A 6,268-nucleotide genomic window follows, 5' to 3' on the forward strand; every position below is an offset into this window, starting at 1 on the left:
GGCGCTGGCTGGGATGTGCCCGGCGGAGACGGCAGAACGACACGCGAACACATGCATAGAGTTGTGACCGTTGTCAACTTGAATGTATCGGGCGCTGGCTGGGATGTGCCCGGCGGAGACGGCAGAACGACACGCGAACACATGCATAGAGTTTGTGACCATTGTCAACTTGCATGTATCGGGTACTGGCCTGTGTGCGCCCGACGTTGACGGTAGAACGACCCACGAGCACATGCATAGAGTTGTGACCGTTGTCAACTTGAATGTATCGGGCGCTGGCTGGGATGTGCCCGGCGGAGACGGCAGAACGACACGCGAACACATGCATAGAGTTTGTGACCACTGTCAACTTGCATGTATCGGGTACTGGCCTGTGTGCGCCCGACGTTGACGGTAGAACGACCCACGAGCACATGCATAGAGTTGTGACCATTGTCAATTTTAATGTAGCGGGTACTGGCCTGTGTGTTCCCGACGTTGACGGCAGAACGACCCACGAGCACATGCATAGAGTTGTGACCGTTGTCAACTGAAATGTATCGGGCGCTGGCTGGGATGTGCCCGGCGGAGACGGCAGAACGACACGCGAACACATGCATAGAGTTTTGACTTCGTTACAGAGGACGTTGACAAAAAAAAAATAATAATAATAATATCAAAAAAAACAAAACATGGTCAACTTTAGTGTAACGGGTATTGGCTTAAGTGTGTGACCCAATGGTCAGAATGAGTGGGCAGAGTGAATCGGATTATATATTAAGGGGAGTGTCTTGTCTCGCCGGTCGATCTTCAAATTGTAGAAGTTTCCTCATATATCTCCTTGATTTCGTCAAGATATATCCGGCACGGGAGCAACCCCGACACTCCTCTGAAAATACGGGTCGCTCCCATGTGAGAAGGTCGATGGTGTGATCGACGGCACGAGTGTCATGCGACCGGGCGAGGGCCGAGTAATTAGCCGACGGTGATGCACACATGCGTAGGCATGGGACCCGTTGTCGTTGCACGAGTCTGTGAGACGGGGCGCCGCCGGACAAGACATACCCGGCACGGGAGCAACCCCGGCACTCCTCTGAAAACACGGGTTGCTCCCGGGTGAGAAGGTCGATGGTGCGGTCGATGGCACGAGTGTCATGCGACCGGGCGAGGGCCGAGATTTAGGCCGACGGTGATGCACACAGGCGTAGGCTGGGACTCGTCGTGTTGCACGAGTCTGTGAGACGGGGCGACGGCCGACCTCGACGGCAGGCCGCCCGATGCATCCGCAAGGTGTGGCTCTCGTCCGAGATTTTGAGATCTCTTTAGTGTAGCGGGTATTGGCTTAAGTGTGTGATCCAATGGTCAGAACGAGCGGGCAGAGTGAATCGGATTCTATATATGAGGGGGGTAGTAGAGTCGATCCAAGACTCGAGAAGGCTTTTAATGTCTGTCGTGTGTGTATGCGTGTCATGGTTGGACTCCAGCGGGCCCTTTCGGTAGGGTCAGCCGTCGTTTCATCGCGACCATGTGTTGCAACTCGGCGCTCAGAGCGGGGGTTTTCACCCACTCGCCCCGTGAGCAGAGGTGTCCCTCCGTGCACACGTATATATCGACGTTCAGATATGAAGCTTTCGCGGACGGGAGTCCACCCGAGACTCGAAAAGGCTCCTTGCCTGTGGTGCGTAAATATGTTTTTGCACGTCAGACCCTTGCTGGCCTTCTCGGTAGGGTCAGCCGTCGTTTCATCGCGACCATGTGTTGCAACTCGGCGCTCGGTGCGGGGGTTTTCACCCACTCGCCCCGTGAGTAGAAGGTTCTTTCGTGCATATGTATATATACAATCCCAGATATTGAGCTTTTTCATCCGCAGAACCCCCGGTGGAGAAGAGAGAGAGTAGAGATGAGAGAGAAAGGAGAAGGGAGAAGGCCTCTCGCGTTGCGTGGTCGATGGCACGAGTGCCATGCGACCAGGCGAAAGGCAAACGGCAAGCCGACGGCGACGGCAGGCCGCCCGACTCACCCGCAGAGAATCTGGGTCTCGTTCGAGATTTCGAGATCTCTTAAGTGTAGCGGGTATTGGCTTAAGTGTGTGATCCAATGGTCAGAACGAGCGGGCAGAGTGAATCGGATTCTATATATGAGGGGGGTAGTAGAGTCGATCCAAGACTCGAGAAGGCTTTTAATGTCTGTCGTGTGTGTATACGTGTCATGGTTGGACTCCAGCGGGCCCTTTCGGTAGGGTCAGCCGTCGTTTCATCGCGACCATGTGTTGCAACTCGGCGCTCAGAGCGGGGGTTTTCACCCACTCGCCCCGTGAGCAGAGGTGTCCCTCCGTGCACACGTATATATCGACGTTCAGATATTGAGCCTTTTCATCCGCAGAACCCCCGGTGGAGAAAGAGCAGGACCTCGGTGTCGTCAGATATCGAGCTTTCTCCACGGGACCCGTTCGGGCATGCTGCCGTTGCTGCGACCATGTGTTGCACTCGGCGCTCGGTACGGGCTTTTTCATCCAAGCAACGAATGCACGCTCGAGGCGTGCGATTGCTCTCCCCTGTTCCAGTGGACGAGCCGTCGCCCTCCCGCGTCGCTTCGAACCGGTCCCGTCTCCGAGGCGGGACCACTGCGACTCCTCTCGAGACGACCCAGTCGACTCGGGTAGAGATACACACCTCGAGAATCCCTTCGGGCGGTTCTTCGATCACTGTACCGTAATAGCACGGCATCGACAATTGAGAATTCAGAGAGAGAGAGAGGGGAGTGCGAGAGCGACTCCCGGACGGCGAACGGGCCCAGCCCGGTTCTGTCGACCGTTACCTGGTTGATCCTGCCAGTAGTCATATGCTTGTCTCAAAGATTAAGCCATGCACGTCTAAGTACAATCCTGAACATACAAGAGAAACTGCAGATGGCTCATTAGATCAGTTATGGTTTATTGGAGAAAGTCTTATACCATGGATAACTGTGGTAATTCTAGAGCTAATACATGCAACAAAGCGCCGACCCTTCGGGGGAAGCGTGCTCTTATTAGGAACAAGGCCAGCCCGGTCCTTTCGGGGTCCGGTCTCCGCTGGTGAACTCTAGATAATCATGCCGATCGCACGGTCTTGCACCGGCGACGCTCCCTTCAAAAGTCTGCTCTATCAACTTTCGATGGTAAGTTATGCGCTTATCATGGTTGTGACGGGTAACGGAGAATCAGGGTTCGATTCCGGAGAGGGAGCCTGAGAAACGGCTACCACATCCAAGGAAGGCAGCAGGCACGCAAATTACCCACTCCTGACACGGGGAGGTAGTGACAAAAAATAACGATACAGGCCTCTTCGGAGGCCCTGTGATCGGAATGAGTACACTTTAAATCCTTTAACGAGGATCTACTGGAGGGCAAGTCTGGTGCCAGCAGCCGCGGTAATTCCAGCTCCAGCAGCGTATATTAAATTTGCTGCAGTTAAAAAGCTCGTAGTCGGATTTCTGGCCGGGGCGGGCGGTCCGCCGTGAGGCGTGCACTGCCCGTTCCCCTTCTCCCCGTCAAACGGGAGTCGTGGGAGATTTTTCCCGGCCAGTGATTCGGTTGGTCGTGCGGTGCTCTTAACTGAGTGCCGTGCGAGACTGGAACGTTTACTTTGAGAAAATTGAAGTGTTCAAAGCAGGCCAAAGTGCCCGAACAGCTCAGCATGGAATAGTGGAAGAGGACCTCGGTTCTATTTCGTTGGTCTTGAGATCCTGAGGTAATGATCAAGAGGGACTGCCGGGGGCATTCGTATTGCGGCGTGAGAGGTGAAATTCTTGGATCGTCGCAAGACGCCCGACAGCGAAAGCATTTGCCAAGAATGTCTTCATTGATCAAGAACGAAAGTCGGAGGATCGAAGGCGATCAGATACCGCCCTAGTTCCGACCATAAACGATACCGACTCGTAATTCGCCGGCGTTCCTCCCATGACGCGGCGGGCAACTCTCCGGAAAACCAAAGTCTTTGGGTTCCGGGGGAAGTATGGTTGCAAAGCTGAAACTTAAAGGAATTGACGGAAGGGCACCACCAGGAGTGGAGCCTGCGGCTTAATTTGACTCAACACGGGGAAACCTACCCGGCCCGGACACAGTGAGGATTGACAGATTGAGAGCTCTTTCTTGATTTTGTGGATGGTGGTGCATGGCCGTTCTTAGTTGGTGGAGTGATTTGTCTGGTTAATTCCGATAACGAACGAGACTCTTGCTTGCTAAATAGTCCGGCCACCCGTCGTGGTGAGCCGCGAACTTCTTAGAGGGACAAATGGCTTTCAGCCATACGAGATGGAGCAATAACAGGTCTGTGATGCCCTTAGATGTCCGGGGCCGCACGCGCGCTACACTGGCGCAAGCAGCGGGTACATTTGCCCTCGGCCGAAAGGTCCGGGTAATCCGCTGAGACTTCTCCGTGCTGGGGACAGGGACTTGTAATTGTGTCCCTTGAACGAGGAATTCCAAGTAAACGCGAGTCATCAGCTCGCATTGATTACGTCCCTGCCCTTTGTACACACCGCCCGTCGCTACTACCGATCGAATGACTTAGTGAGGCCATCGGATCGACCGTCTGGCACCCCCGGCTTCGGCCGGTTGTCGAGGCGCGACGAGAAGACGGTCAAACTTGATCATTTAGAGGAAGTAAAAGTCGTAACAAGGTTTCCGTAGGTGAACCTGCGGAAGGATCATTAACAGAACCCTTCCCCTCCGTGATCGGAGAGGGAACAAAGGGGGAATGTCGGAAAAGCCGTCACAGAGAGACACGCGGAGAGAGCAAATTGGAAAAGCCGGGGGACTCGAGCGGGGTTTTCACCGCCTCCTTCCCCGTTCCACGGTCGAGGTCAGACCCCGCGCTTCGCCTTCGCTCTCTCCGACAAAAAGGAGACGGGCGTGTCACACACAGACCAGCCCGGGGAGTACCCGGTTCTTCTCTCGTCGTCTGTCTCACGGAGTCTCGCGCTCCCGGTAGCTTCGAGGGAGAAGTCCCGCAAGGGTGGAGACGCCGTCGCCGTCCGCGGCGCGGCGCTCCTCGAGGCATTCTCCGCAGGGCAGAGAAGGGGCACCGGTGTCGCCCGATTTCCCCCCAGTCGGCGAGTCTGACTCGCGCGACCCGCCCTCGCGGCGGTGGGGGGAAGGAGGGAGCCCGCTTCCCCCCTCGGCTCGACGGAGGATATTTCTTTCCAGTCACAAGCAAAGAAGGCACAGAGTCCCCGTGTCCTTTCTCCTTCCGTTCCACTTCTTCCCTCGGCTCTGAGGAGAGTTTGCGAACGCGGGAGTCTTCCAGTGGCAAATGACAATTCTTGGTGGTGGATCACTCGGCTCGTGCGTCGATGAAGAACGCAGTTAGATGCGAGAATTCATGTGAATTGCAGAACTCACTGATCATCGACTTATTCGAACGCAAATGGCGGCTCGGGGATGCTCTGCTCCTCGAGCCACGTCCGTCTGAGCGTCTGAAGACAATCACTCACAGAGTCGGCGTGTTCGCGCGCCGGAGGAGCGCCCGGCCGCAGCCGTCCCTTCGACGGCCGGCTGCGTCGGGTCAGTGTCAGATGGAGTTCTGTGATGTCGGCGCCGGTGAAACTCGGCGAGCAGGCTCGATCGGTAACCGGGGGTTCGTCGGTCGTGCGACGTGCCATCGGGGTGTAGACGTATGCGCCCGTGGTGCGGTCCAGCGTCCGACCCCCCGGAACGGTCGAGGAGCCTCTGCCGGGCAGAGCCGGTCGACCCAATCGCGGGGTCTCTCGTCCTCCCGTCTGCGTTCTCGCAGGCGCATGGTAGGCCACCCTTTCCCGCCGGCGACCCGATTCTTCGGGGAGCGCCGGGGAAGGAGAGACCCCGGGTCGCCGCTATGACTCCGATCACGTTCCACGTGTCTTTCACGATTCCAGACCTCAGATCGGATGAGATTACCCGCTGGATTTAAGCATATCACTAAGCGGAGAGAAAAGAAACTAACAAGGATTCCTTCAGTAGCGGCGAGCGAAGCAGGAAGAGCCCATCGCCGAATCCCCGCGCCCGTTTGCGGTGCGAGGGACCTGTGGCGTAAGGAAACTGAACTCCGGTCGACAGAGTCCGGCCGCAGTCCACTGTGATCGGGGCTGCAGCTTACCCGCAGCGGGTGTAAGGCCCGTAGGGCGGACTCGAAGGCCGGAGGGAAAGCTTTCCAAGAGTCGGGTTGTTTTAGAATGCAGCCCAAAGAGGGGTGGTGAACTCCATCCAAGGCTCAATACTATGCACGAGACCGATAGTCAACAAGTACCGTGAGGGAACGTTGAAAAGAACTTT

General features: G+C 56.2%; 3 non-coding genes across 3 annotated transcripts in view; all 3 read left to right on the plus strand.

Moving 5' to 3' along the window:
* Positions 1 to 2,793: 2,793 nt before the first annotated feature.
* On the plus strand, positions 2,794 to 4,671 carry LOC139968317 (small subunit ribosomal RNA). The gene has a single exon (XR_011793323.1). It is a non-coding gene; the product is annotated as a small subunit ribosomal RNA (ribosomal RNA).
* A 604-nt stretch (positions 4,672 to 5,275) lies between these two features.
* LOC139968382 (5.8S ribosomal RNA) lies at positions 5,276 to 5,435 on the plus strand. The gene has a single exon (XR_011793382.1). It is a non-coding gene; the product is annotated as a 5.8S ribosomal RNA (ribosomal RNA).
* A 434-nt stretch (positions 5,436 to 5,869) lies between these two features.
* Positions 5,870 to 6,268, plus strand: part of LOC139968469 (large subunit ribosomal RNA) — a 4,032-nt gene continuing 3,633 nt past the window's right edge. The window contains exon 1 of the ribosomal RNA XR_011793467.1: positions 5,870 to 6,268. This exon is cut by the window's right edge and continues 3,633 nt beyond it. This is a non-coding gene — a ribosomal RNA (large subunit ribosomal RNA).

The sequence above is a fragment of the Apostichopus japonicus genome, chromosome 5, assembly GCF_037975245.1.
Source record: "Apostichopus japonicus isolate 1M-3 chromosome 5, ASM3797524v1, whole genome shotgun sequence".
NCBI classification, from domain to species: Eukaryota; Metazoa; Echinodermata; class Holothuroidea; order Aspidochirotida; family Stichopodidae; genus Apostichopus; species Apostichopus japonicus.